The sequence below is a fragment of the Brachyhypopomus gauderio genome, chromosome 12 (genome assembly GCF_052324685.1).
Source record: "Brachyhypopomus gauderio isolate BG-103 chromosome 12, BGAUD_0.2, whole genome shotgun sequence".
In the NCBI taxonomy this organism is placed as follows: domain Eukaryota; kingdom Metazoa; phylum Chordata; class Actinopteri; order Gymnotiformes; family Hypopomidae; genus Brachyhypopomus; species Brachyhypopomus gauderio.
The window spans coordinates 14,484,980-14,512,372 of NC_135222.1; positions in this window are offsets into that span (position 1 = coordinate 14,484,980).

The following is a 27,393-nucleotide window of genomic DNA, read 5'->3' on the forward strand; positions in this document are numbered from 1 at the left end:
GTGTGTATGTATGTATATGATATATTTTAAGAATTTCCTTCTATCTATCTATCTATCTATCTATCTATCTATCTATCTATCTATCTATCTATCTATCTATCTATCTATCTATCCATACATACATACATACATACATGCAGTACATACATACACACATATATATATATATCTATCTACACACACTCAAACACACACACACAGTATGTGTTAGTGACCCAGGGTTATAGAATATTTCATTTAGTAGGTGGCAACATGTGTTCAAGACACAAAAAACTAAAATATCTAATCAAAATCCTCAGTAAAGAAGGAAACCTTCAGGTCTGTTATCTCACACCATCAAGGTGTGAGGAGGAAGAGAAGTACGGTGATCAGTGAGAAGACATGCAGCTCTTTGTGTCAGAGCTCAAAGAAAAGACTCCTACTGGTACACTGAAGAAATTATGTAATATGTGATTCATCGTGAAATGCAAGACCTGCTGCATTGGTTTGTTGGACTCACAGGCATATCATAAGCAGCCATATACCAAATGATCTTGCAAATAATAATTGGAGAAACTGAATAGTGGTTCGCTAAACTGGGTGAACTGGTGAGCCAGACATGGTTTGACTGTGGGCTGGAGTGTTATATAACAGCCATGGGCTTGAGTTCTGCATCAGCAACATCTAAGTATGGATACCTAGTCCATAGAAACATTCAGCGAAGAGTTAGACGTTAGAGGAGTTAGACGTTAGAAGAGTTAGATGCTAGATGAGTTAGATGCTAGATGAGTTAGACGTTAGAAGAGTTAGACGTTAGAAGAGTTAGATGCTAGATGAGTTAGACGCTAGATGAGTTAGACGTTAGAAGAGTTAGATGCTAGATGAGTTAGACGCTAGATGAGTTAGACGTTAGATGTATTAAATGTTAGAAGAGTTAGACGCTAGAAGAGTTGGACATGGTCAAAACGAACTGTGATTTCATTCCTATTTGTAATTATTTTTAGGTTAAAAAAACCTGTGATGCACTAAGGAAATATGAGGTTCCACTCCCCACCAGTTTAATGCCGAAGAGGAGAACAGGAAGGATATCCACCAGGCCACACCCACACACTCTAAATGGCCTTGGGCACACCTACACACTCTTAATAGCTTTGGACCACACCCACACACTCTAAATGGCCTTGGGCACACCTACACACTCTTAATAGCTTTGGACCACACCCACACACTCTAAATGGCCTTGGGCACACCTACACACTCTTAATAGCTTTGGACCACACCCACACACTCTAAATGGCCTTGGGCACACCTACACACTCTTAATAGCTTTGGACCACACCAACACACTCCAAACTGGGCTTGGTGCAATAAACAGGCAAGTGTAAGAGCATAGACTGTGATGTAGTCGGGCTTAAATGTTGGAATAATGTTTCGTCACAGCAGACATCAGTGGGACGAGCATTCCCACCAGCCCAACAAAGGTCCAGGATCCCTTATATTTTACACAAAGTCTTCACTTTTTGGTAGGAATGCCTTCTCTCTCGTTACATTCATCCATCTTTGATTTGTTTTTCGGGTATGTTGTTTCCGCTGTCAGCATTAACCTCGCAAGAACTGATACTCGGGCTACTACAGGATGCCATTCTTGCGAGGCTAGCGACATTATTCATTTTCAAGAGGCACTTGAATGCTTTTTAAAAAATTTTATAATACGGGAAATGTATGGGACAATATTAATACGGGAGGGCGACGGGAAAGAGGGGTAATATACAGTAGTGTCCCAGCCAAAACAAGAGACTTGACAGGTATGCACCCACTCATCAGTAAACCCTTCCCACTGACTTTGGAGTAAGATAGAAGTGGAAGGAGATAAGTAAGACAGCCAGCACAGAGTAACACCAAAGTTGCACAAGTGAACCCAGCGATAACACGACCAAACAGTACAGGGTCAGGGGAGTGAAGGAGAAGAGGTAACAATGACAGCGAGGCACAAGTGGAACCAATGACACCCTTGACCAAAGTTCTGAAGGATGTGAGATTGTGTAGAGAAAAGGGCTGACCCCAGAACAGCTGCAAACTCCAATAGGAGATAGCAAAACTAAGATGAAGAAGATGCTCACTGCAGCCTGGCTTCAGGTCAGCAGGTTACACATGAAAGATCTGAGAGGAGTGACAAAGTTGGGCTTTGAAGTGAGGGGCGGAGTCGCACACAGGGAAAATGTGATGTATAAGCACAAAGGCCACAAGAAACCAGGTGAAGATTGGCAAGAGATTGGACAACAGACAGGTCACACAGACCAGAGTAGGGGCAGAAGCGCAACAGCAGAGATAGCAGGCTCAGAACACCAGTGCAGACAACAGGAAAATGGCTTTGACATGCAAGACAGGGCTTAAGGAGGATTCTGGGAAATGTAGTTTGCTGCTGGCTGGTTGGAAGCTGAAGGTGTGATGCATAGTAGTGATGAATAGACATCAGATCCGGGCAGGGAGTATTTTATGTGTGTGAGAGTGAGAAAAAAAATTATCATGCATCTTAGCATTCTAGCCTCTCTTGCAGTGCTTTTCTTACCTATGTCTGTGTATGTGATGAACACACTAAAGGTAAGCATGATACATGCTACGTGCTATCATGGACATTAAGTATATGCCTCATTTGATTATCTTCTGATCTTACAAATGATAAAAAACAAAATGCTGTTTGGGTTTTGCAGATGAGAAATGTTCTTTCTTAGAACTCTGAAAACATGCAGGTCTACAGGCGCAGTAATTAGCAATTTCAACAGGCGCGGTAATTAACAATTTCCAAAGCCTTCAGCAAATTGTAACTTACTCTTTTGAATATAACTGATTATCTTATTTTGTAGAAACAGAGAAAATCAGAAAAATTAAGTTATTTTCAGCTAATTTTAGTTCTGTTTGAAGTAAAAATGATTCTGAATTATTTTTGTTATACTGTATTGAGTATAGTTTGAGTATAATGTTTTTAGTTAGTTATTTGTAGTAACAAAAGTACTGCCTAAAGACCTCACCTCCGTTTTGAAGTTAGAGCCACATGTTGGGCTATACCATGGTGGTAATACCACATGTTGGGCTATACCACATGGTGTTTATATCACATGTTGGACTATACCATATGGGGGTAATACCACATGTTGGGCTATACCACATGGTGGTAATACCACATGTTGGGCTATACCACATGGTGTTTATATCACATGTTGGGCTATACCACATGGTGGTAATACCACATGTTGGGCTATACCACATGGTATTTAATATCACATGTTGGGCTATACCACATGGTATTTAGTTGCTGATTCGACTATAGTCGACTTTACCCCCTAGTCGACTATGAACGTCATAGTCAAATGTACCATTCTAACTGCATGTGGGTGCCCAAGGATGCTGCTAAGCATTAGTTGTTACATGAAATGTCTTTGTTTTTTTATATATAGCCTTTTGTCAAATAAAATCAATTTTTTAAAATAAATATTTTAAAATGATGTGTGCGCATTAACAACAGGCATCTTCCTTACTACACATTAATAAATCACACCCTGTAGTTGCAAAATCCAAACGAGCAGAGCTGGACACACTACAGGATAGTCAGCATCTGCCGAGATTATAATGGCTACTAAAAAACTTCAAAAGTGTGGGAGTATTTTGAAAAAGATAAAGGTGGAAAAAAAACATTTCAGTCGTTTGTCGTCTCGTCGCGTTTCGGCAAGTAGGCCTATAAAAATTTTTTTGTTGTTGTTTGCTTTTTAAACCCCGTTACTTGAACCTTTACTTATAATTTTTTTGCTGTTGTGTGGCAATTATTTTTTTATGTTTTCAGGCAGGCATATTTTATTTAAAATACTTTTGACATTTTGCACAGTGCCTGTCTGACAGTTCAATATGCGCACTGTGCACTGACGGTGACTTTTTTTTGTTAATGATCTCTAACCTCCAACCTAATGATCTCCAACCTACCATGTTTATTCATTTATCTGAGTGTTTTAGGTTTTTACTTTGAAGTGGAAAAAAATCCTGAATGATCTAGGTGCTCTAGATAAAAAAAAAACTGATTCGACTATTAGTCGACTAAAGGGAAAATCTGATGAATCAAATTCGACTATGAAAATCTTTAGTTGAAGACACCTCTAGTAATACCACACGTTGGGCTATACCACATGGTGTTTATATCACATGTTGGGCTATATCACATGGTGTTTATATCACATGTTGGGCTATATCACATGGTGTTTATATCACATGTTGGGCTATATCACATGGTGGTAATGCCACATGTTGGGCTATACCACTTGGTGTTTATATCACATGTTGGGCTATACCATATGGTGTTTATATCACATGTTGTGCCATACCACATGGTGTTTTTATCACATGGTGGGCTATATCACATGGGCTAGTTGAAAGGAGAGTAGGCTGTTACAGTTGGAAACATGTAAATATTATGGTTGAATGAATAACTAACTCTAGGAGTTGATCCAAATGATAATGATCAGCATTGCTCTGATTGTTATGACACTTTGATGTGTTGTGGAGTGCCTGCCCAGTGTTTGTATACAAAGATGATGTTGTGGGTCATTTTGACCCAGACACAAACTCTCTGTTCAAATCTAAGATAAACATGTGTAACCCCATTAAAATGAGCACTCTTGCTTATTGCTGGGTCGTTCTGTGGATTGGGTCCGTTTGCCCCTCTCACTCTCTCCCCTCCCCCCTTCTTTTTTCTCTTCTCAATCACATGGTGTGAGAGCGAGTTTTGAGCTGAACGAGAGCCAAATTAGTAAAGCTAAAACTGAGTTTAAGTTCTATTGACTTGTGATAGAGACCTAAAACGTCCAGTATTGGTGTTTTCTTTTCAATTGTCGTCTTGCTGGGAGCTGAGTGGACTCACGCCATTTTTTGTGGTTAAAGTGGTGGAGAGAGGCTCCGGTGAGTTTGGATATTGTTGGCGGATGAAAGATTCGGTTAAGTAGTATATGTGGTGTATATATTCAGGTTTTAGAGAGTTAATGAGTTAATAAAATAGTTTAAAGCATATTAAAAGCAACCGGAGTAAAAACTATGCTGGTTACATGTTGTTAAGAGTTCGTTTTCTGTTGCTAATTTGTCGGCTAAGCGGGGTGGGCTAGCATTTGGCGTGGGAGATGTACAATTTCGGTGTATAGCGTGAGAGTCTGCAAATACGACTCGGTTATGTGTTATGTGTATGTTTGCAGTACAGCCTTGTTAATATGAGCCGTATTGTGTAGGTTGCTTTAATAGACGGGAAGCGTTAAGAGAATTTACCCAATCCGGGATGGCGAGCCAACCTGAGACTACGCTTCCCAGAATTCTGTGCGAGTGAGACTCTGCAGCACGAGTTGCTGAAAGCGCGCGCAGAGAGAGACAACGTGGATGAAGAGAGCCAGCACTAGTAACACACACACACACAACACTTTTTAGTCTACCCGGGTAGTGAAGACATATAACATTTTTTTGGGACAAACTGATTCATACACGGAAAAATAACCGGACATTGACTTTATCACTTTTTATTTTCAATTTAAGCAGCTGTTCTATACTCAAAGTCCTTATTCAGGGAGTGACGAGATTTTCAGGCGAAGTTGAGCTAATTCCAATTTCTGTGAAGTTGACTGTGTGTTTCATAAAACTAGAAATTTTACAATAACTTAATTCAGGAACTTTGTCTTTTGGAGTTTTCTTTCAGTAATTGTTTTATTGACTATTTATTGTTTATCAACAGAATTTCATATGTTTAATTGATATATCCCATTGTATACATACTCAAGCCGGATTATCATTTTGTTTTATATTTCCTTTATTTTTTTCCTTTCCTAGTCATCCACACACGTCAGTCCAAAAGGGATCCATTATTTTCTTTTGTCAATAATTACACAACTGTACCTCTGTCCCTGCACAACTTGGTCTGTTGCATTTTTTCTGTCCCAGCCCTCCTTTCCGAGCCTAGTGTGTGTGTTTGGACAGTCCAAGATCATTGGTCGACTCATCCTCCACAGTATTATCATTGTGGCCATCGAGCTACATATAACAAGTGCTACACATGTCTCTTAGATCTACTTTGTTTTGAATGCCTCTGAATAGCTAAACAGAACCAGGTGTGTGTGAAAGAGTAACTTTCTCTCCCCTGTCCTTGTCACTTTTTACATGTTCTTACTTTGAGAAATACACCAAAAATGAGCTCCAATTGATTTACAACTGAGGAAGTTTTATCACAGCTTCTGAACTGGGATAGTGATATAGAGGAAGAGATTTCTGAGACAGAGGATCCTTCCGAGTCAGAGGACATTGCTATTGATGATCCAGATTGTCAGTTTCCCACAATGAGGAGGATTCAGAAGACAAGTCTGCCAGTGTCCCTTCATCAGATAAAAATCAAGAAATGCAAAAATCATCATCCACAGAGGGGACATTTCTACATCTAAAGATTGTAAAATAAAAAGGTCAGCATCACCACACCAAAGCTGAGGGAGACTGTCATCTTCTAATGTCATCAAAATGACTCCTGAATCAACATTTCAGCTCTTCATATCCCCATCCACAGAGAAGATAATCCTCAACATGACCAAGTTGGAAGGGAGGTGTGTCTTTCAAGAAAAACGGAAGTTACTGGATTCAAAAACATGACTTGCATGCTTACATTGGAATTCTGGTGTTGGCTGGAGTATAAAGGTCAAAGGGTGAAGCAACTGCAAGTTTATGGAACGAAGAGAATAGAAGGCTGATCTATGTCTTTAGAGACATTTCACATGATCTCTCATGTGATCCGATTTGACAACTGTGACACCAGAGCTGCTGGACATGAGAGAGACAAACTAGCAGCAATCAGAGATGTTTGGGATAAATGGGTTGAAATCATGCCTTTATTGTATAATAATTGAATTCAGCTGCAAGGGTGCTTACCCATAAAAGATCTTGGGAGCATATTACTCCGGTACTGTGTCACCTTCATTGGCTTCCAGTGCAGTATCGCATCCAGTACAAACTGCTAGTGTTGGTTTTTAAATCCCTGCATGACCTTGCTCCTTCCTACTTAAGTAGGTTACTCCAGCCATACTCCCCGATACGTACGCTTAGATCCTCAAGCCAACATTTGCTTGTGGTTCCGCCCTATAAGTTAAATTCCACTGGGAAAAGAGCGTTCTGTGTCGCGGGTCCGATGCTGTGGAATGGGCTCCCTGATGAAATGCGGGCTTGTTCATCTTTAGATATTTTTAAAGCTGGTCTTAAAACTCATCTTTTTAAAGTGGCTTATGGGTGAGATTTGAAAATTGTAGTGTTATTCTATTTTTATGCATATTTATTTGTATTTATATTGTATTTTATTTTTCCTGTGTGTACAGTGTCCTTGGGTGTCCAGAAAGGCGCTTTACAAATAAAATGTTATTATTATTATTATTATTATAATCCTGGCCCTAATTTACTGTCGAGGAGCATCTCATTCCATTTAGAGGATGCTGTCCTTTCCGACGGTATACGCCAAACAAGCCTGCGGAAATATGGCCTCAAAATATGGGCAGCCTGTGATGCAATATCCAGTTACAGTATATACTGGAAAGCCACCTGGAGGAGCACCTGAGAAGAATCAGGGAATGCGTGAGGTGTTGCACATGACTGAATGGTTGCAAGGCCATATTATCACATCAGACAACTTCTTTACATCCTACCATCTTGGAGGAAAAACTTCTTGAGAAAAATCTGACCATGTTGATAACAGTCAGAAAAAATAAGCCAGAACTTCCCAGTGAGATTCTGAAGATGCAAGGAAGACCTTTGCATTCCTCCAAATTTGCTTTCACAGAAAAAAACAACACTTAATTCTTATTGCCCAAAGAGAAACAAGAATGTTCACCTCATACACCAACTCATAAACCACCTCAGGTACCACCATGTACACCACCTCATGTACCACCTCATAAACCACCACATACACCACCTCTTACACCACCGCATACACCACCTCATATACCACTGCATACACCACCTCATGTACCTCCTCATACACCACCTCATATACCACTGCATACATCACCTCATGTACCACCATGTACACCACCACCTCATACACCACCTCTTACACCACCACATATACCACCTCACCACTAACCTCACCACTAACCTTTCCTCTAATACACCACATTCTCTGTGAATTAAAGGTAGCAATTATAACCCTTTTTGCCATCTTACAAATCATTTTATTAATCATTTTATTAATGATTACCATTTCAGGTACACATGTAAGAAAGATTTTAATCACCACTTTTAGCTGTACCTGATCCCACAAGCTCAGGTAGTTACTAATGACCATAAGAAAATCCGCATCAAAGCGGCCCCGTGACAGACTTGGGTCATGACGTCGTTAGCACTGTAAAAGCTCCGTGCTAGTGCTTCATCAAGAGATATTAACCTGAAATCTTCATTTTACACATGATTAGAGTAGGTATAATGAGGCGCTAATGATCCCGTGGTCAAGGGTTCAATTTCTAGAGAGCCATACTGATAAATATACGTAAGTCACCCAGTATATTAGCATCATCCTGGACACAGATGAGGCCAGTTCAAATGGGTGGGTCTTTGTTAAACAAGCTAAACTAATACCCTTCAGTGTATGAAATCTGCTATTAACCAGATGGTCTGATACATCTGATGACCCAGAGCATTTGGTCCAGTTAGTGTGTTCAGAGCACAATATGAATTCAAATTCCACACAGGCTGGATGTAGATCTGACATGGTTGGACCTACACCTGTGGGTGTGGGACAGTGGTACAGCCTTGCATGCAGATGTAGTGTTGACACATGCAGGGACTGGTGTCTCTGGAGCTCCATCTGGTTCTGTTTTGTTACTGCATTGTAGCATCTGCACTGTGTGATACTCTTAACTGTGACACTACAATTTTATGTGTGTGTTTGTGTGTATGTTTGTATGTGTGTGTGAGAGAGATAGTATAGAAGAGTGTAGAAGTCTCCTAGATGAAACCCTGCAAAACGTCTAAAGAGTCACACCTGATAGGTGCCATCAACATACTCACGGTCCACCAGCACCCTCCACCAATAGGGGAGCATGATCACTGCATGAGCATTGCTTGAGAACTGCATGGGCACTGCATGAGAGCTGCATAAGCACTGCATGAGCACTGCATTTGAGCTGCTTGAGAACTGCATAAGAACTGTGTGAGAACTGTATGAGACTGGCATGAGCACTTAAGCCTTATGCCCAGAAGGCCCCTGTGATTTCTTCTACTTGTATGCAGATCCATCCATCAAACACCAGTAGTCATTCTTGTTGTGTGGCATATTAATCCCCTGCATTCTGTCTTTGCGTTAACATCTCATCTGAGTTTGATACGAGACGGCATTTGGCAGTGCATTCTGACTGACCGATGGCCTCTAGGAAGCAGTTAAACTAGCTTGTCCTGGAGCTCGCTAATCTCTCATCAGTGCTCACCAGAGAGCGAAACAGATCAGGCGGTCACGGCAGGGCCAGAGGCCGTCACTAGAGGGGTCGGGTCAGGCGCGGCGTGTTAATAGCCCAAACGTGCCAAGGTGGAGTGAATCTCAAACTAATGAGAAAATGAGAAAGAGAACTCAGTTAACCTCGGCATGTCAAGAGCAGAGGGCAGGCTTGCTCGAGTCATGTTTTCGTCATATTTTCACTGGTGTATGAAGGCATACTGTGCCAGGTGCCTCAGGAGGAGGGGGTGTGTGTAATAACCCCTTGTTCTGTTGACATTCTCTGCAAGCGAAAGTGGTTGAACCAACAGTATTCAGGAAGAAAAAACATGCTCCAGTTAAAGTAAATAAATGTTATATGTCTTCTACACCTCCTGACATGACTATCAGAACAGATGACACTAAACCTCCCAGACAGGAACACCACAATAATAATAATAATATTTGATGCATATCTTATTAAACTCTATCTCATTTTCTCTTGAGGTGCACCTAAGGACCTTGCCTGGCATTCTCTCCACAGGGCTGTCTGCAGCATATGCCTGAATAAAAATCTTGTGAGTGCTTGAATAAAAATTTGCCTGCTTCAAATATCCCAGCACCCGGTGTCGCGTGCCTTTATCCACGACTGTGTCTCGACGCAGGGGTGCTGCACATCTGAGCAGGACATGTGATTTCCAGTCCCCAGGATCTCACTGGCTTGTACAGCTTAACAGGGTCTTTGTCCAGCTCAGCGCTGCGTGGACCTGCATCGGATCAGGACATTCAGAGGACGGAGTCTGTCATGATGAGGACCCTCCATCTCTGCTGCTATTTTTTTTTGATGTTTAATAATTTCAGAGATTCCTTCAGCATCTTTTTTGTCCTTCAGTAGCCCCAGCCCGGTCGCGTGCGGCTGGTAAAATGCTGTCCAGATGCAGACGGACATGAAAAGCAACTGATTAAATGAGCCAGAGTGAAAGTGGGCTGGCGAGTCTTTCTTTTTTACGAAGTAAAATCCCACAATGTATTCCAAGAATGAAAACGCAATTATACGAGGCTTAAGGAGGGAGTTATCAAGGAGGAGGCGGAGCAGAAAGGCTTACAGAAATAATCCTGAGCAGGACGGCCACCTTTCCGGCCTGTTGACTGCTGATACTAACATATGCTTTGGACTGGTGAGAAGGAAAAGTATAATTGAGCTTAGACACCACAGTATTAGACTCAGTGTGTTAGACACCACAGTGGTTAAACTCGGTGTGTTAGACCCAGTGGTTAGACCCAGTGTGTCCCTGGGGTGTTAGGCAGCAAGGTGGTAAGACTCTGTGTCCTCGAGACTAAATACACATGCATAGCACAGTGTTCATCTTGAATAACAAGTTGGCATGCAGTCCTGACAATATTCTGTCAGATTTAGACTGGTTTGTTTTCATCAAACGCACTGGTAAAATGTTTAGGGTCTGGCAGGCTGGAAAGTGATCTGTGCTAGAATGATTCTTTAGTATGTCTCAGTGTGTCTTACTATGTCTCATTATGATCTAAATCTAGTCTGAGATGTTAAAAAGCACAGTGTAACAGGAACAGGCATGTGTACCTGTGTCACTCTGGCATGGTTTCTATGCCAACCATGATGCTAAGAAGAGTCAAGGCAATTCAAGGTTCCACAAACAATGTTCAATTTATTACACACACACATACTCTCTCTATACACAGCTTATAATCTAAAACACTAGTCTAAGCTGATTAACTTTTAACCTTCAGTAAACTAGAAGTCCTGGTAATGTGTAAGCATTCATTTATGTGTCCACAGAAACATCACAAAAGCTTTAAATGCTCAAATCAGTGCAGTGGTTCATACATTTCCTGCTTAAACAAGCTTGTCGACAAGACATGATCTTCTACTAGTGTTCAAGCATTGGTGGGAATATAGCAGTCGCAGAAACAGCTATATTCACATACCAGTGTGTGTGTGTGTGTGTGTGTGTGTGTGTGTGTGTGTGTGTGTGTGCGTCTGTAAGTATTACATTTACAGCAGTGCCTTTACTTAAGAATTTAGAACGATCTTTAAGATGCTGTAGGATGTTTTCTGAGAAGAGTTTCGGCTGTTCATACTATCTATACTGTACTGTAGAGGAGGAAAATACATGGTTTGTGTTTTTGTGTGATGGCCGTAATTATTGGACTCATTTGATCATATTTACAGTCACGTCACTCATACAGTGGAGAGAAATGAGATAGATATAGTTAAATAAGTCATGGTAGTGTTTATTATTTATTTATAAAAGGCTGTTTGCAATAAATCATTAACTGTAATATTTACAATTTATGCACATTTATTAATGATGAGTGTCTGCCTAACCCTCAAGGACTGAGTGAGTGGTCAACGTCATCTAAGCCGCATGCTACTATAGCATACTAACACACAATACTAACACAGCATGCTACTAGTGAACACACAGCCCTAAGCTCTTGATTCTCATTTCAATGTTAAATGAAGAACTGCTATATGATATGCCTCAGGGAAATGTGTCTGTCTGCAGACATATATCTGCAGGGTTCTCTGTATCTCAGGTCAAGTCAAGCCAATTTTATTTATATACAGTAGCACTTTTTACAACACATGTTGTCACAAAACAATTTTACAATTACGTGGGTCCAGATCCCTAATGAGCAAGCCAAGGAAGACAGTGGCAAGGAAAAACTCCTTTATTGGGATTAGGAGAAACATTGGGCGGACCAAGACTCAAAAGGGAACCCATCCTCCATTGGGCAGCCCAGCTAATAGAAGTCCATATTTATAATTCTATTTCAAGGCCGAGCGGTCCCTCCAATGTGGATGGCCCTCAGAACAGAAATATGGAAGGAAGAGTATGAATAATCTGCATTCAGATTAGGATATGTCAAAGGATTTGTCAAATTTGTCAAATTTGTATGTGGCACAAACAGAAGTGAAGAACGTTCTGAAAAACCCAAACGGAGATAGTGTGAGATGATCAGAGCTCAGTGTGACCAGAGGAACGAACACCAAACTGAATCCTTCTGTTCTCTATACCTGGAGAGGTGCAGTGCAGTTGGACCAATCAGTGTTCATGTTTCAGGATTGGGAAATGTTCAAGATGAGTTTAGGGTTACGAATGACAACGAAAATAAAAATATCAGTGAAAGTTCAGCAAGGAATGCACAGACGATGCTGTATCCACAAGAGCAGTCTGTGTTTATGCCAGCCCTCACCATCAATGGACCTACAGTACATCAATGGAACTACAGAGAGGGTCATATTACCTTCAGTGGGATTACAGTAGAAAGGGTCACTTTACCATCAGTGGGATTACAATAGAAAGGGTCACTTTACTATCAGTGGGATTACAGTAGAGAGGGCTACCATTGCCATATATGAGATTACAGTAGAGAGGGTGACCATTATCATCAGTGGGATTACAGTAGAAAAGGTCACCATTATCATCAGTGGGATTACAATAGAAAAGGTCACTCTATTATCAGGGGGATTACAGTAGAGAAGGCTACCATTGCCATCGGTGGGATTACAGTAGAAATGGTCACCATTACCATTGGTGGGATTACAGTAGAAAGGGTCACCATTACCATCAGTGGGATTACAGTAAAGAGGGTCACCATTACCATCGGTGGGATTACAGTAGAGAGGGTCACCATTACCATAAGTGGGATTACAGTAGAAAGGGTCACCATTACCATCAGTGGGATTACAGTAGGGAGGATTAGCATCTTCAGCTTTAGGAATCTTGCAAAGACTTCTCCTATAGGTGAGGTGCAACACTATCTCTTAAACTTGCTGCAGGTTTTGCATGAACCTCACAACGTTGCACACATGCACTCAGGAGAGCATGCTGTCAGGCTGGATGTCCACTTGGACAGGAACCACACCACACTAGACCAGAACCCACACCACAGTAGATCAGGAACCGCACCGTTCTAGAGCAGGAAGTCCTGTATAAAAATGCCATATTTGTTAATTGTTATTTTTCACCACAATCAAAATTTGTCCTCTGCTTTTTACCCATCTGTGCAGTTTGATCACACAAGCACACTCACACTAGAGATTACTAGGGGCTGTGGTGCACACGTGCCCAGAGCAGTGGGCAGCCCTAGCCCGGTGCCCGGGGAGCAGTTGGGGTTAGGTGCCTTGCTCAAGGGCACCTCAGTCATGGCCTTAGGTCTGGGAATCAAACCCACGACCCTCTGGTCACAAGACCAGTTCCCTAACGTCACTGCAGTGACTGTCGGACCGCTCATTCAGACAGGGTGTACTCATGGTTGGTTTTGCAGTGGTGCATAGTCTAATTGTTGAAAGCAGAAAGTGTGCAAGATGTGTGTATGAACTACGTCTTTTCACTCTACTGTCTTTTCACACTCCCACGTTTATCCTTTTCCTCTCCCTAGAGTTTGTAATCAGCCAGTTCACTTTTGTAGATGTCCGCCAGACAGCAGGCGGTAAACACACTTACCATTCACACCGTTTACACCTTTGTAAGAGCAATTAGTGACACTAAAACTAATTGATTTGAATTGATTTGCTATTGTAATTGAAAATTCAGAAGCTGTCTTGTGACGACACTATTTCAATGTCCACCAAGCTGTGCATGTAACCATCTCTGTTGAACTCAGCTGATACGCATTTATGTAGAAAGATGATCCAGTTTCACCGATTTGATGCAATTAGACCCAGAATGCTAATCCCCATTCATTTAATCCACTGATTCAATTATTCTGTCCGCAGTATCCATCATCCTTTCCATTAAGGAATTCCTAACAAAAAGGCCATTTCATTCCAGCAATTAAATAATCTGCAATGTGTTTCTAATTCAGGTCAGATTATCTAACTGAGGCCTAGCTGGTGTCGTTCTGTGCAAGAATGTGGCTGGAATTGTTCCTAGGAGTCCCGAAGTGTCCCAACGTGGACATGAGGGAAGGACATCTATGAGGACAGGAAGAGGCGTGTCCACTAGCAGCATCACAGCTCCCCTCACTTAACAGATGCTGCTGACTTGTTAATGGGGCTAATTACAGTGTTTTCCTGAGACATCTTGTTCAACACCTGCCCAAGAGACTCTGTCAGCGGTTCCCTAGTGCTTGTCACTTAGCTACATCGCGCCTAGTAACCGTTCAGATTCCTGACCTGCTGATCGGCCCAGGGGGATTCATTATTGGACCAGAGCATTAATCAATTACCTGTTTAGTCACTTGGGATGAGGGAAAAGGAAGTGCTAGGGTTAGGGATAGGGTGGGGGGGTGGGGGGGGGTGTTAAACTTGTTAATCCGATACTCATTTACAGGCAGTGCAGGGTTAAATTGAAGCTGGATTTTTTACACCAATACATATTTGATTTAGCCTTTTCACAGAGGAACAAATTTGTAAAATGCTTTCAGTAAATTAAATAGGTAAACGCTATACTTGTTATACTATTTGGCACAATTGAAATGTACTGTATTATGACCAGGCAAACAGTCTCACAGTTATTATACAATAATTAAGTAAAAACTCATTTAATAATTGACAGCATGCTGAAGGTAGGAACTACTTGTACTTCCTACCCTGATAAACCTCTTCAGATGGAGCAGCAGGTTTGGTCGGTGTGCGCTCCAATATGCTAGCTGCCACCACAGCAGCTACGCCCTTCATGACATGACCCCACCATGTGACAGCAGGTCGAACACAATCTCAACTGGGGGTCCCTCGTCTCCTCACCAGGAAGTCTGCTAGTCCATCTGAAAGACTCTCTGAAATCCCCAATGAAACTCCCATTGAAACCCCTTCTGAAAGCCCTCTGAAACTCCCTATGGAACTCCTTCTGAACCCCCTCTGAAACCTCCTCTGAAACTCCCTCTGAAACCCCATCTGAAACTTCATCTGAAACATGGCCTGCACCAAAACACACAGAAATTCATACATGATTACAGACAATTAGCTTTCGTTTAAACTTGCTTAGAAATATGGTTTGTCTTGCATTTACTTAATTATTGCACAATGCAATATATTAGTCTACACCACAAAGACAATACAGAAGTTACATTATAAGCCATACTGGAGGATCAATCATTAAAGAATTCAGTCCCCCAGCAGACCGGAGGAACATTCTACTGTCATGGATATCCTACTCTGATCATCTAGGAAACTTCTGTGGATCTTAGAGTTTACCTTAAAGGGTATGTACCTGTATGTGTGTGTGTCTGTGTGGGTTTGTGTGTGTGTATGTGTTTGTGAGTGCATGTGTGTGTGTGTGCATGTGTGTATGTGGAGGCAAGGTGTCCCTCCCACAGTCATACTTTTGTTCTTACAGTTATGAAACTATGTTGTTTATTAAATGTCCTGCAGGGAGAATTCATCATTACACAACAGTCACAGCCAGGTGATGGTGCAAAGATCACACAAAGCTAGATCCATCAACCTCAATGGCAACTCCTTTCTGTCAATCACAACTCTAAGTCATGGATCCTCTGTCTGTCTGTCTGTCTGTCTCTCTCTCTCTCTCTCTCTCTCTCCACATTTTTGTCATCCTATCAAAACTGCAGAGATGTATTTTAAGGTGGCCCCTTACTCCCTGCTATCACCTCTGTTGTGTCTGTGTTGGCCCCCTCACTGATTCTTTTAATGCTCCCTTAATGAGCTCTGGTGAGTTCACCTAATTACACAGCACATTTGGAATCCCATACTCACCATCCCCATATACGCTCACATGCGCTCCACTATCACGTTACTTTATTACAAAGTAGGCCTGAACTTTGGAGAATAAGTAATTAAATCATCATTACAAAGGCTGATGCACAGGGGATTCATATTAGCTGGAAGTCAACACTGCAGTGGGTGCAGACTGCATGGGAGTTTCCAGGAGAACGTTTAGACGCCTACATCAGCAATCAAACCAGTGTGTGGAGCAGCAGGTGTGTCTGTCAAGAAAGAAAACACCCGGAAAGTCTCCTAATCCGTCAGGGGAGAAGTCTCATTTCGAAAGGGCGAGGGCATCCCGAAGACAGAAGCGCTCACCAGCAGGGCTGCACGCTGGAGGAATATCCCAAAATAAATAAATGAATAAAAGACGTACAGGCTGACACATTACCATGGGATGCTGGTGAAAACACTACCAGAAAACAGTCAGAAAACACAACTGCATCTCCTCTGGTGCCACAGTTCCCACGGCGAAGCCTGTCCATGTGTTCTTTTTTCAGTTTTGTTCGTGGATTGCTTCACCATGATTGTTTACGACTGGGTCTCATTTCCCCTCCTTAGTCATTTAAGGGCTGTGTTTCCCACTCGAGTTGCAGTCACAGATGTTAATGATGCTGTCTAGTATGTGGATCACATTTCACTCAATGTTCCCGTCCCTGGGTCCTGTGTTCTGATTCCTGGGTTCTGTGTTCCATATAGTGTGTTTGATGTTCAGGGTTCTGTGTTTGATGTGCTGTGTTCTATGTCCAGGGTTCTGTGTTCCATGTGGCGTGTTCGATGTTCAGGGTTCTGTGTTTGATGTGCTGTGTTCTATGTCCAGGGTTCTGTGTTCCATGTGGCGTGTTCAATGTTCAGGGTTCTGTGTTTGATGTGCTGTGTTCTATGTCCAGGGTTCTGTGTTCCATGTGGCGTGTTCTATGTTCAGGGTTCTGTGTTCCATATAGTGTGTTCAATTGTGGATTCCTGTTCTAGATTTCCTTGCACGTTTTTCTATTCCATATTTTGTTTCTTGCCTATTATTCACCCTTCGGTTTCTGCTCCGTAGTCACTCATGTATTCCATTTTAGTTTCCTTTTCTGACCCTCACACATTGTCACTGAAAAAGAGCTAACCCAGAGACTGAGGGAACAACACATTTAGACCGTACACTCATACACAAACCAAAGCACCTGCAGCTCCAGAGGACTGCACCATCTCAAACACACACACACAAACACACACACACACACACACACACACACACATACACACACACACACACACATACACACACACACACACACACACACACACACACACACACACACACACACACACACACACACACAAGCTCCATCATCTCTTACACACACCAACTCCATCTCACACAACACCAACTCCACCATCTCACACACGCACACAACTCCACTATGTATTTGTTTTTGTTTCATGTTTATTTATACGCCTTTACTCCACCAACGCATCTGAACTTACCTGAAAGATGACGCTCTCGCTCACTGACACTCACACTGCCTCATAACTGAGGTCCTACACAGGTCTGGAAGAACTTGTCAAATTCATAATCCATTTTCAGTGATTAGATTGAATATAGCTGTTCTTAGATATAAAGTTACAAAAAAGCTAAAATACCTAGATTTAATTGCTATCTAACCTTATATGTGACGGAGCTACAGTATATTAAAATAAACCTATAACCACCTTAAATATGACAGAGCTATATTTAACATAACAATATTATAGCATTATGTATGACACAGTTCAACATAAACCTTCTATAATCTTCTATGTGACATAGCTGTAGTATAAACAGTTATAACTGTATATATGAGATGATTTGTTAAGTCACACACTCAAAGCAAGAGTTAGGTCACCATTACTTTCTCCCTACACAATTTCGGTTTTTATTTCACACTTCTTCACAGAGAGCACTTTGCTTGCACAGCTGATAAATGTCTGTCCGAAATGTCCTCTATCTGGAAACTTAGTACTACACTGCAAAATTCTCTCCCTTACTACCTTACTATCATTCTCTCTCTCTCTCTCTCTCTCTCTCTCTCTCTCTCTCTCTCTCAGTATATATATATATAGTCATGTGTTTGTGGTGTGGGGGAGTGATTATTGTTGATTATGTAGCATGCTGGACCAGTGTTCTTCATTGCTCTTTATTCAGGGTTTGCTAAAACCATAGCTGTCCAGAACACAGTGAGTACGGTAAGGTCGTTTGTCTAAGTCACTGATGGGCTAAGTCTGGTTCTGCATGCTTGGCACTTGGTGTACTTTTTTTTTTTTTTTTTCGTGTGTGTGTATTTTACCAGGCTGAACTTTGAGTACTGTGGAGATTCTGGTTCAGAAGACTCTAGCTGCTCTCTTGACAGTCTTGACAGCCACACCAATTAACCATACCTGTCAAGTGTCCCGTTTTGGCCGGGACAGTCCCGTATTTTACCGCTCTGTCCCGGCGACGTCCCGTATTTTTATTTTCCCGTATTTGTCCCGTATTTTCAGTTTTCAATTTTTATTTTTTTAAAGCATTCATGTGCCGCTCCAAACAGAATTTTGTCACTAGCCTCGCGAGAACTGCTACCCAGACTACTGCAGGTGGCAGTTCTCGCGAGGCTAGTGACAGAATTCTGTTTGGCGCGGCACATGAATGCTTTAAAAAATATATAAATTAAAACTCGCGGGTTTAGTGTCGACAGTGGGAGCAAACGTGGAACAACAAATCAGGATTTAACGAGAGAAGGCAGTCCTGCCTAAAAAGCTAAGCGTACGTGTAAGTACCTTGACGAATGGGACAGGGAATTTATTTTCCTAAAGAGGAGCATGAAGGGGCACAGCTACTCATTCTGTAAGATATGTAGCTGTGATTTTAGTGTGTCTCATGGGGGAAGGAACGATGTCCGTCAGCAGGAACAATCTGCCAAGCACAAACGCGGGCTAAAGGCACAGAAATATGCCCAGGAGATGTCCCCATTTGTAGCTAGAAATACCACTAGAATTTTTTTTTTATTCATTTGTAGTTCAAAACATATTTGGGGTGTTTTTTCTTCACTTTTGCCACTCCAAAGTTGTTTTCGTTTCTCCTACAGCCTCAATTGCGGCTATATGCAAATAACTGATTATGCAAATTAGGCGATGACGTCATATATGGGAAATGTCCCGTATTTTTAAATACAAAACTTGACAGGTATGCAATTAACTGCTCTTTACATCAATGTGCATGTGCATCCTGTAGCTAGGATTAGCAATACACTAGCATGTGTGTCATGTAGCTGGGATTAGCTCTACACTGCCTTGTGTACTGTAGCTGGGATTAGCACCACACTGGCATGTGTACTGTAATTTGGATTAGCACCATACTAGCATGTGTGTCCTGTAGCTGAGATTAGCACCACACTGGCATGTGTATCGGAAGCTGGGATTAGCACCATATTAGCATGTGTGTCCTTTAGCGGAGATTAGCTCTACACTGGCATGTATGTCCTGTAGCTGGGATTAGCAGTACATTGGCATGTGTGGCCTGTAACTGGGATTAGCACTTCTCCCACTCTCTCAGTTCTGAGGCTTTTGTTTACTGTGTGTTTATCTGTGGCATTTCCTTTCACCTTCTCTGGCTCCTGCCTCTTTATCTCTTGTTTCCTCTGTCTGTAACAAACAGACACACCCCTCACTCCGCCCCAACACACACAGTGCTTTGTTTATCTGAGCTTGATCATCATCATCATCATCGTGGAAATCTGAGCAGCGCTCACATGCTTATATCATCAAGCCATCAATTATCACACTCTATTTAACTGAGACACACCCTATGCTGGTACCTGACATTCTGATCTATCCCACCTTCTGCTGAAGACACCCTAGCAGGACCCAGGACTGAGAAAGTTCACCTCCACCTCCTGAACATGTCCACCTCCAAAACACCTCCATCCTCCCCACATGTTGACTGTTCTGGGCATGCCATTTTGAGCCTGCTAAAGTGTTAAGTACAGCAAAACAATGTCTGTGGTCTCCTGACACAAGGTGGGGTAATATGAGGGGAGGAGGGGTTATATAAAAGGAGGAGGGGTTATATAAGGGGAGGCGGGGAAATATGGGGAGAGGAGGAGTTATATAAGGGGAGGTGACGTAATATGGGTGGAGGTGGGGTAATTTGGGGGTAGTCAGAATAATACTGAGTGATGGACTGATGAGGAAGTCTTCCCGTTAGGAGATAAACGGGAACGAGACTGTCAGCGGCATCATGTGAGCAGACGCTAACAAGACGTTTATCAGCTTAGCGTGGCATTTAGCTGCTGTATCAGTGCAAGTGGACAGCACAGCAGGAGAAACCCTCTCCTGTCAATATCCGTCCTGCAAGTCGAACTCAGCTCAGCTGGGCTGTCCTTGGCACATCATGTGGAAACCTTCCTCCCACCAGCACAGGCTGGATGATAAGGAATTTTATAGTAACATGAGATTAATAATGGATTTTTTTTATATGCAGTACTCATCAGTGTGCAGGTCATTTGGAATCCAGGACTGTTCTGAACAGCATTCCAGAAGGATTCTTGACATTCCAAAAGAATATGTTCACTACTTGTTTTTATTTCACGTATTCCTTCATATTTATTTTTGTATTGGTTTACATTAGCAGGAACCTTTGTTGATATTTTCTACACATATTAATTATTTAATTAGGGATTTTAAAAATATTTTTAATTTACTTTTCACAAGCCCTGTTTATACCCTCACCATATAAGATTATGGGCGATTCATCATGACCCTATATAAACTGCGTTACCCGGGGGGGCACGAAAATCCTACATTACACAGGGGACAATACATGAACTCGTCTTCCCATTATCCCTACAAGTCTAGTACAAGATAATTAATGCTAGTCTATCGAATGTTCATTCTACGATGTTGCCCTGACACCACAGTGGCATAAAGATAGCACATGAGCAGCAGAACAGGGCTGCTGTCTGTTATATATATATATATATATATATATATATATATATATATATATATATATATATATATATATATATATATATAAAATTCACATGTTGTGAGTTATTGTTACTGTTGTCTATTAATCCCTGTAGACATTCAGGATGTAACATGTAATGTAATAAGATATATGTAATAAGATTCACTGAGTCCAGCCAACACAAACCAATACTCAGTTTGTCTGCCTCAAGCACAGGAACACGCAGTGAAAGACCAGGTGCAAAGTGGCTCCCAGCATCACTGAGGCTAAGAAATGCTTCCACTGATCCAATCAGAGAACAGGGCCCAGGTGGGGGCGTGGCCACAGCGCTAGCGGGACTCAGAGCACTATGCTGGTTGGGTACGACGTTCCTGCAGAGCTGCATATACGTGTTCCCAGGGGCCGTTTCAACCAACACGGCTTTCATAACAGCGCCGCCCTACAGCAGGTGCAGCACAATCTTGGCTCATACAGTGAATTCTGCAGTCAGTAGACAGAGTATGAGTGCATGGAGATGTAACATGGTTTTAAATTCCTAAAATGTTTTATTTTATAGGGGTCTGAAATGCAATTACTATCAGAGTGCTCTGATCATCAGTGTGGTGCTAATGTCCTGTGAATCCACCTGCAGCCAGGCAACCCTGTCTGATGAGAAACAAAGTCTCAAATTACCCTGCAAAATGGAGCCAAGCTGTGCTGAGTGAACAAAAGCCTTTCACTGCACGGGACAATCCGTGTGCCTGGATGAGGAAGCAGTGGTACGGGTGACGTAAGAGCAAGCAACTGTGAGACTGATGGAGACAGACTCACATCTCCACCAATGATGAGAGAGAGCAGCATTCGATGGGCAGGATGAACGGAGGTTAATGGAGTGAGCAGGATAGATGTGAAGTTGTGGGAGGGTCGGACCAGGTCTGAGGAAGGCTAACCCTAACCCTCTGTGGAGGTCTCCCGCCTCTGTGGCTTTAAAAATTTGTCAGGCCCTTTATACAGCTATGGCAGTGTCCCAGAACAGGCCCCCTCCTTTCATCTATCTATCTATCTATCTATCTATCTATCTATCTATCTATCTATCTATCTATCTATCTATCTATCTGTCTTTCTGTCTGTCTGTCTGTCTGTCACATATATCTTTTTTTCTTTCTTTCTTTCTTTCTTTCTTTCTTTCTTTCTCTCTGTTTTCTCGATCTATTCCTCTTCCTATCCACCCTCTTCTTCCCCATCCTTCCATTTCTGCGGTGATGTTTGGCTGCGGAAGAGAAGGCGTAGTTTTGACCCGGCTGACAGCCATAGTCCTCCACAGACCCTGGATAATTCAGGATGCTCACACGAGCACCTCGCTGTGGCGGGCTGGGACCAAAATACCCGCATACTCCATCACGGCGGAGACGCAGGACCGCAGGAGTGGAGGAACGGTCCCAGAGTGTCAGACACAAGAGAAATAGCACTGCAGGTCTCCTTTGACCACCGTGGGCTGGCAATGATGGCTAATCCTAACGTCTCCAAAATGGGAAGTCCTAATTCCAGCGTGTTGGGAGGTGACCAGGAAATGAAAAGAGGAGGCCCAAAAAGGGCTCCACCCAGACCTACCCACTGTAAACTATACAAAAATCTCCTTATTAAGAATTACCACAAATGACATAAAGCCATTATCATGTTATGCTGACATGTACTTGCTAGCCGTACGACACACATTTGTTGTGAATTGCATGCGTTACGTGTGCGGGGTGCTGTGTGCTGTTGCTTTCTCTCCATGTGAATTGTTTGTCTGTGATAATCTGGATTTTGACCCTGGGCTGTTTTTGACTTGCATTTGGTGTTTCTGTCTGTATTTGAAGTATCTGTACTGACCCTCCCTCATGTCTCCAGATCACCGTTCCATCAAATCCACTCTTATATGGTTCTGCAACTGTAACGTATATTTGATCAAATCCACTCTTATATGGTTCTGCAACTGTAACGTATATTTGATCAAATCCACTCTTATATGGTTCTGCAACTGTAACGTATATTTGATCAAATCCACTCTTATATGGTTCTGCAACTGTAACGTATATTTGATCAAATCCACTCTTATATGGTTCTGCAACTGTAACGTATATTTGATCAAATCCACTCTTATATGGTTCTGCAACTGTAACGTATATTTGATCAAATCCACTCTTATATGGTTCTGCAACTGTAACGTATATTTGATCAAATCCACTCTTATATGGTTCTGCAACTGTAACGTATATTTGATCAAATCCACTCTTATATGGTTCTGCAACTGTAACGTATATTTGATCAAATCCACTCTTATATGGTTCTGCAACTGTAACGTATATTTGATCAAATCCACTCTTATATGGTTCTGCAACTGTAACGTATATTTGATCAAATCCACTCTTATATGGTTCTGCAACTGTAACGTATATTTGATCAAATCCACTCTTATATGGTTCTGCAACTGTAACGTATATTTGATCAAATCCACTCTTATATGGTTCTGCAACTGTAACGTATATTTGATCAAATCCACTCTTATATGGTTCTGCAACTGTAACGTATATTTGATCAAATCCACTCTTATATGGTTCTGCAACTGTAACGTATATTTGATCAAATCCACTCTTATATGGTTCTGCAACTGTAACGTATATTTTATCAAATCCACTCTTATATGGTTCTGCAACTGTAACGTATATTTGATCAAATCCACTCTTATATGGTTCTGCAACTGTAACGTATATTTGATCAAATCCACTCTTATATGGTTCTGCAACTGTAACGTATATTTTATCAAATCCACTCTTATATGGTTCTGCAACTGTAACGTATATTTGATCAAATCCACTCTTATATGGTTCTGCAACTGTAACGTATATTTGATCAAATCCACTCTTATATGGTTCTGCAACTGTAACGTATATTTTATCAAATCCACTCTTATATGGTTCTGCAACTGTAACGTATATTTGATCAAATCCATTCTTATATGGTTCTGCAACTGTAACGTATATTTGATCAAATCCACTCTTATATGGTTCTGCAACTGTAACGTATATTTGATCAAATCCACTCTTATATGGTTCTGCAACTGTAACGTATATTTTATCAAATCCACTCTTATATGGTTCTGCAACTGTAACGTATATTTTATCAAATCCACTCTTATATGGTTCTGCAACTGTAACGTATATTTTATCAAATCCACTCTTATATGGTTCTGCAACTGTAACGTATATTTGATCAAATCCACTCTTATATGGTTCTGCAACTGTAACGTATATTTTATCAAATCCACTCTTATATGGTTCTGCAACTGTAACGTATATTTTATCAAATCCACTCTTATATGGTTCTGCAACTGTAACGTATATTTTATCAAATCCATTCTTATATGGTTCTGCAACTGTAACGTATATTTGATCAAATCCACTCTTATATGGTTCTGCAACTGTAACGTATATTTTATCAAATCCACTCTTATATGGTTCTGCAACTGTAACGTATATTTTATCAAATCCACTCTTATATGGTTCTGCAACTGTAACGTATATTTGATCAAATCCACTCTTATATGGTTCTGCAACTGTAACGTATATTTGATCAAATCCACTCTTATATGGTTCTGCAACTGTAACGTATATTTGATCAAATCCACTCTTATATGGTTCTGCAACTGTAACGTATATTTGATCAAATCCACTCTTATATGGTTCTGCAACTGTAACGTATATTTTATCAAATCCACTCTTATATGGTTCTGCAACTGTAACGTATATTTTATCAAATCCACTCTTATATGGTTCTGCAACTGTAACGTATATTTTATCAAATCCACTCTTATATGGTTCTGCAACTGTAACGTATATTTTATCAAATCCACTCTTATATGGTTCTGCAACTGTAACGTATATTTTATCAAATCCACTCTTATATGGTTCTGCAACTGTAACGTATATTTGATCAAATCCACTCTTATATGGTTCTGCAACTGTAACGTATATTTTATCAAATCCACTCTTATATGGTTCTGCAACTGTAACGTATATTTGATCAAATCCATTCTTATATGGTTCTGCAACTGTAACGTATATTTGATCAAATCCACTCTTATATGGTTCTGCAACTGTAACGTATATTTTATCAAATCCACTCTTATATGGTTCTGCAACTGTAACGTATATTTTATCAAATCCACTCTTATATGGTTCTGCAACTGTAACGTATATTTTATCAAATCCATTCTTATATGGTTCTGCAACTGTAACGTATATTTGATCAAATCCACTCTTATATGGTTCTGCAACTGTAACGTATATTTTATCAAATCCACTCTTATATGGTTCTGCAACTGTAACGTATATTTTATCAAATCCACTCTTATATGGTTCTGCAACTGTAACGTATATTTGATCAAATCCACTCTTATATGGTTCTGCAACTGTAACGTATATTTGATCAAATCCACTCTTATATGGTTCTGCAACTGTAACGTATATTTTATCAAATCCACTCTTATATGGTTCTGCAACTGTAACGTATATTTGATCAAATCCACTCTTATATGGTTCTGCAACTGTAACGTATATTTTATCAAATCCACTCTTATATGGTTCTGCAACTGTAACGTATATTTGATCAAATCCACTCTTATATGGTTCTGCAACTGTAACGTATATTTGATCAAATCCACTCTTATATGGTTCTGCAACTGTAACGTATATTTTATCAAATCCACTCTTATATGGTTCTGCAACTGTAACGTATATTTGATCAAATCCATTCTTATATGGTTCTGCAACTGTAACGTATATTTGATCAAATCCACTCTTATATGGTTCTGCAACTGTAACGTATATTTGATCAAATCCACTCTTATATGGTTCTGCAACTGTAACGTATATTTTATCAAATCCACTCTTATATGGTTCTGCAACTGTAACGTATATTTTATCAAATCCACTCTTATATGGTTCTGCAACTGTAACGTATATTTGATCAAATCCACTCTTATATGGTTCTGCAACTGTAACGTATATTTTATCAAATCCACTCTTATATGGTTCTGCAACTGTAACGTATATTTTATCAAATCCACTCTTATATGGTTCTGCAACTGTAACGTATATTTTATCAAATCCACTCTTATATGGTTCTGCAACTGTAACGTATATTTGATCAAATCCACTCTTATATGGTTCTGCAACTGTAACGTATATTTTATCAAATCCACTCTTATATGGTTCTGCAACTGTAACGTATATTTGATCAAATCCATTCTTATATGGTTCTGCAACTGTAACGTATATTTGATCAAATCCACTCTTATATGGTTCTGCAACTGTAACGTATATTTTATCAAATCCATTCTTATATGGTTCTGCAACTGTAACGTATATTTGATCAAATCCACTCTTATATGGTTCTGCAACTGTAACGTATATTTGATCAAATCCACTCTTATATGGTTCTGCAACTGTAACGTATATTTTATCAAATCCACTCTTATATGGTTCTGCAACTGTAACGTATATTTTATCAAATCCACTCTTATATGGTTCTGCAACTGTAACGTATATTTTATCAAATCCACTCTTATATGGTTCTGCAACTGTAACGTATATTTGATCAAATCCACTCTTATATGGTTCTGCAACTGTAACGTATATTTTATCAAATCCACTCTTATATGGTTCTGCAACTGTAACGTATATTTTATCAAATCCACTCTTATATGGTTCTGCAACTGTAACGTATATTTTATCAAATCCACTCTTATATGGTTCTGCAACTGTAACGTATATTTTATCAAATCCACTCTTATATGGTTCTGCAACTGTAACGTATATTTTATCAAATCCACTCTTATATGGTTCTGCAACTGTAACGTATATTTGATCAAATCCATTCTTATATGGTTCTGCAACTGTAACGTATATTTGATCAAATCCACTCTTATATGGTTCTGCAACTGTAACGTATATTTTATCAAATCCACTCTTATATGGTTCTGCAACTGTAACGTATATTTTATCAAATCCACTCTTATATGGTTCTGCAACTGTAACGTATATTTGATCAAATCCACTCTTATATGGTTCTGCAACTGTAACGTATATTTGATCAAATCCACTCTTATATGGTTCTGCAACTGTAACGTATATTTGATCAAATCCACTCTTATATGGTTCTGCAACTGTAACGTATATTTTATCAAATCCACTCTTATATGGTTCTGCAACTGTAACGTATATTTTATCAAATCCACTCTTATATGGTTCTGCAACT